This window comes from Pseudophryne corroboree, chromosome 1 (genome assembly GCF_028390025.1).
Source record: "Pseudophryne corroboree isolate aPseCor3 chromosome 1, aPseCor3.hap2, whole genome shotgun sequence".
NCBI lineage: Eukaryota > Metazoa > Chordata > Amphibia > Anura > Myobatrachidae > Pseudophryne > Pseudophryne corroboree.
In genome coordinates this window covers 85,743,925-85,756,424 of record NC_086444.1, presented here as the reverse complement: position 1 = coordinate 85,756,424, position 12,500 = coordinate 85,743,925, and the positions used below count along the sequence as shown (strand labels likewise).

At 47.5% G+C, this 12,500-nt stretch overlaps 1 protein-coding gene across 1 annotated transcript in view; it reads right to left on the bottom strand.

The window, feature by feature from the left end:
* The window catches only part of EGFLAM (EGF like, fibronectin type III and laminin G domains), a 354,680-nt gene that overhangs the window by 98,020 nt on the left and 244,160 nt on the right, over positions 1 to 12,500 (bottom strand). The window lies entirely within an intron of this gene.

Here is a 12,500-nt window from a genome sequence, read left to right as displayed (position 1 = left end):
GTGCCTGCTGAGGAAGTCTGCTTCCCAGTTGTCCACTCCCGGAATGAACCTGCCGAATGGCATTGCTTCGTAGGAAGCTACCATTTTTCCCAGGACTCGCGTGCAGTGATGCACCGACACCTGTTTTGGTTTCAGGAGGTCTCTGACCAGAGATGACAACTCCTTGGCCTTCTCCTCCGGGAGAAACACCTTCTTCTGTTCTGTGTCCAGAATCATACCCAAGAACAGCAGACGCGTCGTAGGAACCAGCTGCGACTTTGGGATATTCAGAATCCAGCCGTGCTGTTGTAGCACTTCCTGAGATAGTGCTACTCCAACTAACAACTGCTCCATGGACCTCGCCTTTATAAGGAGATCGTCCAAGTACGGGATAATTATAACTCCCTTCTTTCGAAGGAGTATCATCATTTCGGCCATTACCTTGGTAAATACCCTCGGTGCCGTGGACAGACCAAACGGCAACGTCTGGAATTGGTAATGGCAGTCCTGTACCACAAATCAGATGTACTCCTGGTGAGGTGGGTAAATGGGGACATGGAAATAAGCATCCTTGATGTCCAGTGATACCAAAAAATCCCCCTCTTCCAGGCTTGCAATAACCGCCCTGAGCCATTCCATTTTGAACTTGAACTTCCTTATATAAGTGTTCAAGGATTTCAAATTTAGAATGAGTCTCACCGAACCGTCTGGTTTCGGTACCACAAACATTGTGGAATAGTAACCCCGTCCCTGTTGAAGGAGGGGAACTTTGATTATCACCTGCTGGAGGTACAGCTTGTGAATTGCCGCCAGTACTACCTCCCTTTCCTTGGGAGTAGCTGGCAAGGCTGATTTGAGGTAACGGCGAGGGGGAGACGACTCGAACTCCAGCTTGTATTCCTGAGATACCACTTGTAGAACCCAGAGATTCACCTGTGAGCGAACCCACTGGTCGCTGAAGTTCCGGAGACGGGCCCCCACCGCACCTGGCTCCACCTGTGGAGCCCCAGCGTCATGCGGTGGACTTAGTGGAAGCAGGGGAGGATTTTTGTTCCTGGGAACTGGCTGTCTGGTGCAGCTTTTTCCCTCTACCCCTGCCTCTGGGCAGAAAGGAAGCGCCTCTGACCCGCTTGCCTTTCTGAGGCTGAAAGGACTGTACTTGATAATACGGTGCTTTCTTAGGCTGTGAGAGAACCTGAGGTAAAAAAGTCGACTTCCCAGCTGTTGCTGTGGATACGAGTTCCGAGAGACCGTCCCCAAACAATTCCTCACCCTTATAAGGCAAAACCTCCATGTGCCTTTTAGAATCAGCATCACCTGTACACTGCCGAGTCCATAATACTCTCCTGGCAGAAATGGACATTGCATTAATTCTAGATGCCAGCCGGCAAATGTCCCTCTGTGCATCCCTCATATATAAGACCACGTCTTTAATATGCTCTATGGTTAGCAAAATAGTATCTCTGTCAAGGGAATCAATGTTATCTGACAGGGAATCAGACCATGCTGCTGCAGCACTACACATCCATGCTGAAGCAATAGCAGGTCTCAGTATAGTACCTGAGTGTGTATACACAGACTTCAGGATAGCCTCCTGCTTTCTATCTGCAGGCTCCTTTAAGGCGGCCGTATCCTGAGACAGCAGTGCCATCTTTTTTGATAAGCGTGTGAGCGCCTTGTCCACCCTAGGGGATGTCTTCCAGCGTAACCTATCCGTTGGCGGGAAAGGGTACGCCATTAGTAACCGCTTAGAAATCACTAGTTTCTTATCAGGGGAACCCCACGCTTCTTCACACAATTCATTTAACTCATCAGATGGGGGAAAAGTCACTGGCTGCTTTTTCTCCCCAAACATAATACCCTTTTTTGTGGTAACCGGGTTAATGTTAGAAATGTGCAACACATTTTTCATTGCCGTAATCATGCATCGGATGGCCCTTGTGGATTGTACATTTGTCTCATCCTCGTCGACACTGGAGTCAGACTCAGTGTCGACATCTGTGTCTGCCATCTGAGGTAGCGGGCATTTTTTGAGCCCCTGATGGCCTCTGAGACGCTTGGGCAGGCGCGGGCTGAGATGCCGGCTGTCCCAAAGCTGTTACGTCATCGAACCTTTTATGCAAGGAGTTGACAGTGTCGGTTAATACCTTCCACATATCTTAGAGATGAGCGCCTGAAATTTTTCGGGTTTTGTGTTTTGGTTTTGGGTTCGGTTCCGCGGCCGTGTTTTGGGTTCGAACGCGTTTTGGCAAAACCTCACCGAATTTTTTTTGTCGGATTCGGGTGTGTTTTGGATTCGGGTGTTTTTTTCAAAAAACACTAAAAAACAGCTTAAATCATAGAATTTGGGGGTCATTTTGATCCCAAAGTATTATTAACCTCAAAAACCATAATTTACACTCATTTTCAGTCTATTCTGAATACCTCACACCTCACAATATTATTTTTAGTCCTAAAATTTGCAATGAGGTCGCTGTGTGAGTAAGATAAGCGACCCTAGTGGCCGACACAAACACCGGGCCCATCTAGGAGTGGCACTGCAGTGTCACGCAGGATGTCCCTTCCAAAAAACCCTCCCCAAACAGCACATGACGCAAAGAAAAAAAGAGGCGCAATGAGGTAGCTGTGTGAGTAAGATTAGCGACCCTAGTGGCCGACACAAACACCGGGCCCATCTAGGAGTGGCACTGCAGTGTCACGCAGGATGGCCCTTCCAAAAAACCCTCCCCAAACAGCACATGACGCAAAGAAAAAAAGAGGCGCAATGAGGTAGCTGTGTGAGTAAGATTAGCGACCCTAGTGGCCGACACAAACACCGGGCCCATCTAGGAGTGGCACTGCAGTGTCACGCAGGATGTCCCTTCCAAAAAACCCTCCCCAAACAGCACATGACGCAAAGAAAAAAAGAGGCGCAATGAGGTAGCTGTGTGAGTAAGATTAGCGACCCTAGTGGCCGACACAAACACCGGGCCCATCTAGGAGTGGCACTGCAGTGTCACGCAGGATGTCCCTTCCAAAAAACCCTCCCCAAACAGCACATGACGCAAAGAAAAAAAGAGGCGCAATGAGGTAGCTGACTGTGTGAGTAAGATTAGCGACCCTAGTGGCCGACACAAACACCGGGCCCATTTAGGAGTGGCACTGCAGTGTCACGCAGGATGTCCCTTCCAAAAAACCCTCCCCAATCAGCACATGATGCAAAGAAAAAGAAAAGAAAAAAGAGGTGCAAGATGGAATTGTCCTTGGGCCCTCCCACCCACCCTTATGTTGTATAAACAAAACAGGACATGCACACTTTAACCAACCCATCATTTCAGTGACAGGGTCTGCCACACGACTGTGACTGATATGACGGGTTGGTTTGGACCCCCCCCAAAAAAGAAGCAATTAATCTCTCCTTGCACAAACTGGCTCTACAGAGGCAAGATGTCCACCTCATCATCACCCTCCGATATATCACCGTGTACATCCCCCTCCTCACAGATTATCAATTCGTCCCCACTGGAATCCACCATCTCAGCTCCCTGTGTACTTTGTGGAGGCAATTGCTGCTGGTCAATGTCTCCGCGGAGGAATTGATTATAATTCATTTTAATGAACATCATCTTCTCCACATTTTCTGGATGTAACCTCGTACGCCGATTGCTGACAAGGTGAGCGGCGGCACTAAACACTCTTTCGGAGTACACACTTGTGGGAGGGCAACTTAGGTAGAATAAAGCCAGTTTGTGCAAGGGCCTCCAAATTGCCTCTTTTTCCTGCCAGTATAAGTACGGACTGTGTGACGTGCCTACTTGGATGCGGTCACTCATATAATCCTCCACCATTCTATCAATGTTGAGAGAATCATATGCAGTGACAGTAGACGACATGTCCGTAATCGTTGTCAGGTCCTTCAGTCCGGACCAGATGTCAGCATCAGCAGTCGCTCCAGACTGCCCTGCATCACCGCCAGCGGGTGGGCTCGGAATTCTGAGCCTTTTCCTCGCACCCCCAGTTGCGGGAGAATGTGAAGGAGGAGATGTTGACAGGTCGCGTTCCGCTTGACTTGACAATTTTCTCACCAGCAGGTCTTTCAACCCCAGCAGACTTGTGTCTGCCGGAAAGAGAGATCCAAGGTAGGCTTTAAATCTAGGATCGAGCACGGTGGCCAAAATGTAGTGCTCTGATTTCAACAGATTGACCACCCGTGAATCCTTGTTAAGCGAATTAAGGGCTCCATTCACAAGTCCCACATGCCTAGCGGAATCGCTCCGTGTTAGCTCCTCCTTCAATGTCTCCAGCTTCTTCTGCAAAAGCCTGATGAGGGGAATGACCTGACTCAGGCTGGCAGTGTCTGAACTGACTTCACGTGTGGCAAGTTCAAAGGGCATCAGAACCTTGCACAACGTTGAAATCATTCTCCACTGCGCTTGAGACAGGTGCATTCCACCTACTATATCGTGCTCAATTGTATAGGCTTGAATGGCCTTTTGCTGCTCCTCCAACCTCTGAAGCATATAGAGGGTTGAATTCCACCTCGTTACCACTTCTTGCTTCAGATGATGGCAGGGCAGGTTCAGTAGTTTTTGGTGGTGCTCCAGTCTTCTGTACGTGGTGCCTGTACGCCGAAAGTGTCCCGCAATTCTTCTGGCCACCGACAGCATCTCTTGCACGCCCCTGTCGTTTTTTAAAAAATTCTGCACCACCAAATTCAAGGTATGTGCAAAACATGGGACGTGCTGGAATTTGCCCATATTTAATGCACACACAATATTGCTGGCGTTGTCCGATGCCACAAATCCACAGGAGAGTCCAATTGGGGTAAGCCATTCCGCGATGATCTTCCTCAGTTGCCGTAAGAGGTTTTCAGCTGTGTGCGTATTCTGGAAAGCGGTGATACAAAGCGTAGCCTGCCTAGGAAAGAGTTGGCGTTTGCGAGATGCTGCTACTGGTGCCGCCGCTGCTGTTCTTGCGGCGGGAGTCCATACATCTACCCAGTGGGCTGTCACAGTCATATAGTCCTGACCCTGCCCTGCTCCACTTGTCCACATGTCCGTGGTTAAGTGGACATTGGGTACAACTGCATTTTTTAGGACACTGGTGAGTCTTTTTCTGACGTCCGTGTACATTCTCGGTATCGCCTGCCTAGAGAAGTGGAACCTAGATGGTATTTGGTAACGGGGGCACACTGCCTCAATAAATTGTCTAGTTCCCTGTGAACTAACGGCGGATACCGGACGCACGTCTAACACCAACATAGTTGTCAAGGCCTCAGTTATCCGCTTTGCAGCAGGATGACTGCTGTGATATTTCATCTTCCTCGCAAAGGACTGTTGAACAGTCAATTGCTTACTGGAAGTAGTACAAGTGGGCTTACGACTTCCCCTCTGGGATGACCATCGACTCCCAGCAGCAACAACAGCAGCGCCAGCAGCAGTAGGCGTTACACGCAAGGATGCATCGGAGGAATCCCAGGCAGGAGAGGACTCGTCAGAATTGCCAGTGACATTGCCTGCAGGACTATTGGCATTCCTGGGGAAGGAGGAAATTGACACTGAGGGAGTTGGTGGGGTGGTTTGCGTGAGCTTGGTTACAAGAGGAAGGGATTTACTGGTCAGTGGACTGCTTCCGCTGTCACCCAAAGTTTTTGAACTTGTCACTGACTTATTATGAATGCGCTGCAGGTGACGTATAAGGGAGGATGTTCCGAGGTGGTTAACGTCCTTACCCCTACTTATTACAGCTTGACAAAGGGAACACACGGCTTGACACCTGTTGTCCGCATTTCTGGTGAAATACCTCCACACCGAAGAGCTGATTTTTTTGGTATTTTCACCTGGCATGTCAACGGCCATATTCCTCCCACGGACAACAGGTGTCTCCCCGGGTGCCTGACTTAAACAAACCACCTCACCATCAGAATCCTCCTGGTCAATTTCCTCCCCAGCGCCAGCAACACCCATATCCTCCTCATCCTGGTGTACTTCAACACTGACATCTTCAATCTGACTATCAGGAACTGGACTGCGGGTGCTCCTTCCAGCACTTGCAGGGGGCGTGCAAATGGTGGAAGGCGCATGCTCTTCACGTCCAGTGTTGGGAAGGTCAGGCATCGCAACCGACACAATTGGACTCTCCTTGTGGATTTGGGATTTCGAAGAATGCACAGTTCTTTGCTGTGCTGCTTTTGCCAGCTTGAGTCTTTTCATTTTTCTAGCGAGAGGCTGAGTGCTTCCATCCTCATGTGAAGCTGAACCACTAGCCATGAACATAGGCCAGGGCCTCAGCCGTTCCTTGCCACTCCGTGTCGTAAATGGCATATTGGCAAGTTTACGCTTCTCCTCCGACAATTTTATTTTAGGTTTTGGAGTCCTTTTTTTTCTGATATTTGGTGTTTTGGATTTGACATGCTCTGTACTATGACATTGGGCATCGGCCTTGGCAGACGACGTTGCTGGCATTTCATCGTCTCGGCCATGACTAGTGGCAGCAGCTTCAGCACGAGGTGGAAGTGGATCTTGATCTTTCCCTAATTTTGGAACCTCAACATTTTTGTTCTCCATATTTTAATAGGCACAACTAAAAGGCACCTCAGGTAAACAATGGAGATGGATACTAGTATACAATTATGGACTGCCTGCCGAGTGCAGACACAGAGGTAGCCACAGCCGTGAACTACCGTACTGTACTGTGTCTGCTGCTAATATAGACTGGTTGATAAAGAGATGTCTATGTAACTATGTATGTATAAAGAAGAAAGAAAAAAAAAACACGGTTAGGTGGTATACAATTATGGACGGACTGCCTGCCGAGTGCAGACACAGAGGTAGCCACAGCCGTGAACTACCGTACTGTACTGTGTCTGCTGCTAATAATATAGACTGGTTGATAAAGAGATGTCGTAGTAGTATGTATGTATAAAGAAGAAAGAAAAAAAAACCACGGTTAGGTGGTATACAATTATGGACGGACTGCCTGCCGAGTGCAGACACAGAGGTAGCCACAGCCGTGAACTACCGTACTGTACTGTGTCTGCTGCTAATATAGACTGGTTGATAAAGAGATGTCTATGTAACTATGGATGTATAAAGAAGAAAGAAAAAAAAACCACGGTTAGGTGGTATACAATTATGGACGGACTGCCTGCCGAGTGCAGACACAGAGGTAGCCACAGCCGTGAACTACCGTACTGTACTGTGTCTGCTGCTAATATAGACTGGTTGATAAAGAGATGTCTATGTAACTATGTATGTATAAAGAAGAAAGAAAAAAAAAACACGGTTAGGTGGTATACAATTATGGACGGACTGCCTGCCGAGTGCAGACACAGAGGTAGCCACAGCCGTGAACTACCGTACTGTACTGTGTCTGCTGCTAATATAGACTGGTTGATAAAGAGATGTCTATGTAACTATGTATGTATAAAGAAGAAAGAAAAAAAAACCACGGTTAGGTGGTATACAATTATGGACGGACTGCCTGCCGAGTGCAGACACAGAGGTAGCCACAGCCGTGAACTACCGTACTGTACTGTGTCTGCTGCTAATATAGACTGGTTGATAAAGAGATGTCTATGTAACTATGTATGTATAAAGAAGAAAGAAAAAAAAACCACGGTTAGGTGGTATACAATTATGGATGGACTGCCTGCCGAGTGCAGACACAGAGGTAGCCACAGCCGTGAACTACCGTACTGTACTGTGTCTGCTGCTAATATAGACTGGTTGATAAAGAGATGTCTATGTAACTATGTATGTATAAAGAAGAAAGAAAAAAAAACCACGGTTAGGTGGTATACAATTATGGACGGACTGCCTGCCGAGTGCAGACACAGAGGTAGCCACAGCCGTGAACTACCGTACTGTACTGTGTCTGCTGCTAATATAGACTGGTTGATAAAGAGATGTCGTAGTAGTATGTATGTATAAAGAAGAAAAAAAAACCACGGTTAGGTGGTATACAATTATGGACGGACTGCCTGCCGAGTGCAGACACAGAGGTAGCCACAGCCGTGAACTACCGTACTGTGTCTGCTGCGACTGGATGATAAATGATATAAAAAATATATATATATCACTACTGCAGCCGGACAGGTATATATTATATATTATATAATGACGGACCTGCTGGACACTGTCTGTCAGCAGAATGAGTTTTATTTTTATAGAATAAAAAAAAAAACAACACACAAGTGAAGTCACACGACGAGTGTTTAACTTTTTCAGGCAATCACAATATAAGTATACTACTAACTATACTGGTGGTCAGTGTGGTCAGGTCACTGGTCAGTCACACTGGCAGTGGCACTCCTGCAGCAAAAGTGTGCACTGTTTAATTTTAATATAATATTATGTACTCCTGGCTCCTGCTATAACCTATAACTGGCACTGCAGTGCTCCCCAGTCTCCCCCACAATTATAAGCTGTGTGAGCTGAGCAGTCAGACAGATATATAATATATATAGATGATGCAGCACACTGGGCTGAGCCTGAGCAGTGCACACAGATATGGTATGTGACTGAGTCACTGTGTGTATCGCTTTTTTCAGGCAGAGAACGGATATATTAAATAAACTGCACTGTCTGGTGGTCACTCACTATATAATATTATGTACTCCTGGCTCCTGCTATAACCTATAACTGGCACTGCAGTGCTCCCCAGTCTCCCCCACAATTATAAGCTGTGTGAGCTGAGCAGTCAGACAGATATATAATATATATAGATGATGCAGCACACTGGGCTGAGCCTGAGCAGTGCACACAGATATGGTATGTGACTGAGTCACTGTGTGTATCGCTTTTTTCAGGCAGAGAACGGATATATTAAATAAACTGCACTGTCTGGTGGTCACTCACTAGTAAACTCTCTGCACTCTCTACACTTCTACAGTACTCCTCCTAGTCCTAAGCTCCAGTAAATCTCTCTCTCTCTTATAATCTAAATGGAGAGGACGCCAGCCACGTCCTCTCACTATCAATCTCAATGCACGTGTGAAAATGGCGGCGACGCGCGGCTCCTTATATAGAATCCGAGTCTCGCGAGAATCCGACAGCGTCATGATGACGTTCGGGCGCGCTCGGGTTAACCGAGCAAGGCGGGAGGATCCGAGTCTGCTCGGACCCGTGAAAAAAACCATGAAGTTCGGGCGGGTTCGGATTCAGAGAAACCGAACCCGCTCATCTCTAATATCCATCCACTCTGGTGTCGGCCCCGCAGGGGGCGACATCACACTTATCGGCACCTGCTCCGCCTCCACGTAAGCCTCCTCATCAAACATGTCGACACAGCCGTACCGACACACCGCACACACACACAGGGAATGCTCTGTCTGAGGACAGGACCCCACAAAGTCCTTTGGGGAGACAGAGAGAGAGTATGCCAGCACACACCAGAGCGCTATATAACAGAGGGATTTACACTAGTATAAAGTGAATTTTCCCCCCAATAGCTGCTTATTATCACAATTGCACCTAAATTTATGTGCCCCCCCCTCTCTTTTTTACCCTTTCCGTAGTGTATACTGCAGGGGAGAGCCTGGGGAGCTTCCGTCCAGCGGAGCTGTGAAGAGAAAATGGCGCTGGCTGTGCTGAGGAAGATAGCCCCGCCCCTTCAGCGGCGGGCTTCTCCCGCTTTTTTAATAATATTTATGGCGGGGGATTAGGCACATATACAGTTTAGAACTGTATTATGTGCATTTTGCCAATTAAGGTATACAAATTGCAGCCCAGGGCGCCCCCCCCCAGCGCCCTGCACCCACCAGTGACCGGAGCGTGTGGTGTGCTGTGGGAGCAATGGCGCACAGCTGCAGTGCTGTGCGCTACCTTATTGAAGACCGGAGTCTTCAGCCGCCGATTTTCTCCCGGAATCTTCCGTCTTCTGGCTCTGCAAGTGGGACGGCGGCGCGGCTCCGGGAACGGACGATCGAGGTCGGGCCCTGTGTTCGATCCCTCTGGAGCTAATGGTGTCCAGTAGCCTTAGAAGCACAAGCTAGCTGCAAGCAGGTAGGTTTGCTTCTCTCCCCTCAGTCCCTCGTAGCAGTGAGTCTGTTGCCAGCAGATCTCAATGAAAATAAAAAACCTAACAAATACTTTCTTTTTTAGTGAGCTCAGGAGAGCCCACTAAGTGCATCCAGCACTGGCCGGGCACAGATTCTAACTGAGGTCTGGAGGAGGGGCATAGAGGGAGGAGCCAGTGCACACCAGATATAGTACCTAATCTTTCTTTAAAGAGTGCCCAGTCTCCTGCGGAGCCCGTCTATTCCCCATGGTCCTTACGGAGTACCCAGCATCCACTAGGACGTCAGAGAAAAAGGCATTTTGTTTCCCCCAGCACCCTGAATGATAACAGTAAGCAGATTTAAATCCCACGCAATATTAGAATTCAGAGATCTCGGTTACATATATTTGCGCAAATGTATGAATAAGCCCCAAAGCCGCATCAAGGCGTCTCTGTATATTTGGGTCCCTAGCGCTATATCTAGGTGCAGGGTGTAGCATCCCAAAGCACCAGCATAAGCCAGAAAGCCCAGCGTAGCATACCAGTGAATAAACTATAGTGTTAATAAATTAGTGTTAGGAAGCCGAAGCTATAAAGGCGATACAAAAATGAGATGTAATTATAATGGAGAAATAGCGTTAAAGAACTTAGTATGTGAAAAGTGTTAATAGAATGTAAAGGTATGCCACATTAAAGCCATCCAGCTCAGCCAGTCCAGAGGCACCATGGAGGTGTGGGGTGTGGTGCCTTTATAGCTTCCTAACACTAATTTACTAACACTATAGTTTTTTCACTGGTATGCTGCCCTGGGCTTTCTGGCTTATGCTGGTGCTTTGGGGTGCCACACCCTGCACCTAGATATAGCGCTAGGGACCCCAAATATACAGAGACGCCTTGATGCGGCTTTGGGGCTTATTCATACATTTGCGCAAATATATGTAACCAAGATCTCTGAATTCTAATATTGTGTGGGATTTAAATCTGGTTACTGTTATCATTCAGGGTGCTGGGGGAAACAAAATGCCTTTTTTTCTTGCTTAGAAATACCCCTCCCTTTCAAGCACCTGAATGATATCACTAAGCTAATTGAGCATCTGCTACTATATATATATATGGATTTTGTCTAATATGTTCACTCTCTGAATGCCGAAATTTTGAACCTGTTGACATTCTGAATGTGGACATGGTAACTACAGTATATACCCTAAAAACACAAGATTGATGTTGAAAGTTGTCCATGCAGGCTTATCTGTGCAGCAGTATCATGTACAGGTGCCAACAAGGGAGGGACCATTAAAGTTCTGCTAGATGGGGATTTATAGGCCAAAAAGCTTAAACAGATAAATGTAAATTGATATCTTCTTTAATTTCGAATGACATATCCCCATCAATAGCACAGTCACATGATTTCTCAGCAGTCATGTTACGTCATCACACATAAAGCCTGATTCTGAGACAGAATTTGATGCAGAGGTTATTTCAGCTTGAAAAAGTCCACGGTAGTGGACGAAACGCATAGCTGCCCCCTTATCGATGGAACTTCTCTAGTACCGCTGCCGCTACATGTTGATTAGGACACTACAAGTCTGCTGACTCCTATACCCAGAGGATGGAGTAACGAAAGCCTCCTGCTCCCTACAGTACTGTCTCCCGGCCCATCTATTGTAGTTAGAGGGGGCATATGGATCAAGCACCATGCCACAGCAGTTTCCAGCCATCCTGAAGGAAAGGTATTACTGGATATACAGAGAACCCAGTCAGGCTATGCCCATGCGCTTGTACTAATAGCCATGGGAGTTAATATAGTTAACCACACCCCAGGAAACGCAACATTTATCTCAAGTGGGTCAGCACATATAAAGCGGTTTATTTTGATTACCCCAGAGGACAATGATTACATATATCTATGAATATGGTATAACATGTAGGTGTAGATTCGGTATGATAAACCAATGGACGGGATGTCAGCGGTCATAATACCGACAGCGGCATCCCGACCATCAAAATCCTGACAGCCGCCTAGAAAGTACCCTAATCTTCCCCTGCCCCCTACCCTAACCCTCCTTTGTGGATGTGTAACCCTAACCTTCCCCGGTGGTGCTTAACCCAAACCCTCCCCGGTGGTGCCTAACCCTAATCTTCCCTTCCTCATTGCCTAAACCTAACCCTCCCCACTTGGTGTCTAACCCTAACCTCCCCTTGTAAGTACCTAACCCTCCCTCCCCAATATCTAACCATCCCCTTCCCATCACTGCACCCTAACCCTATCCCCCCTTCTAATGCCTAAACCTAACCTACCACCCTCCGTGGGAGGAAGCGAGCGCGTCCCGCTAACAGAATGTTTGGGATTTCAGGAATCAGTATTTTGACGCCGGGATCCTGAGCTCTATCGGGATTGTGGAGGTAATGGAAGGGTGTCAACAAAAACGTAGGCGTGTTGTAACCATTTTTGGGGCATATCGCAGCCAGCGACTGGGTCCTTTTACACAGTCAAAATTACCCCTGATCGACATTCTAGGGTTTTTTAGATGTTTTGCTGGTGC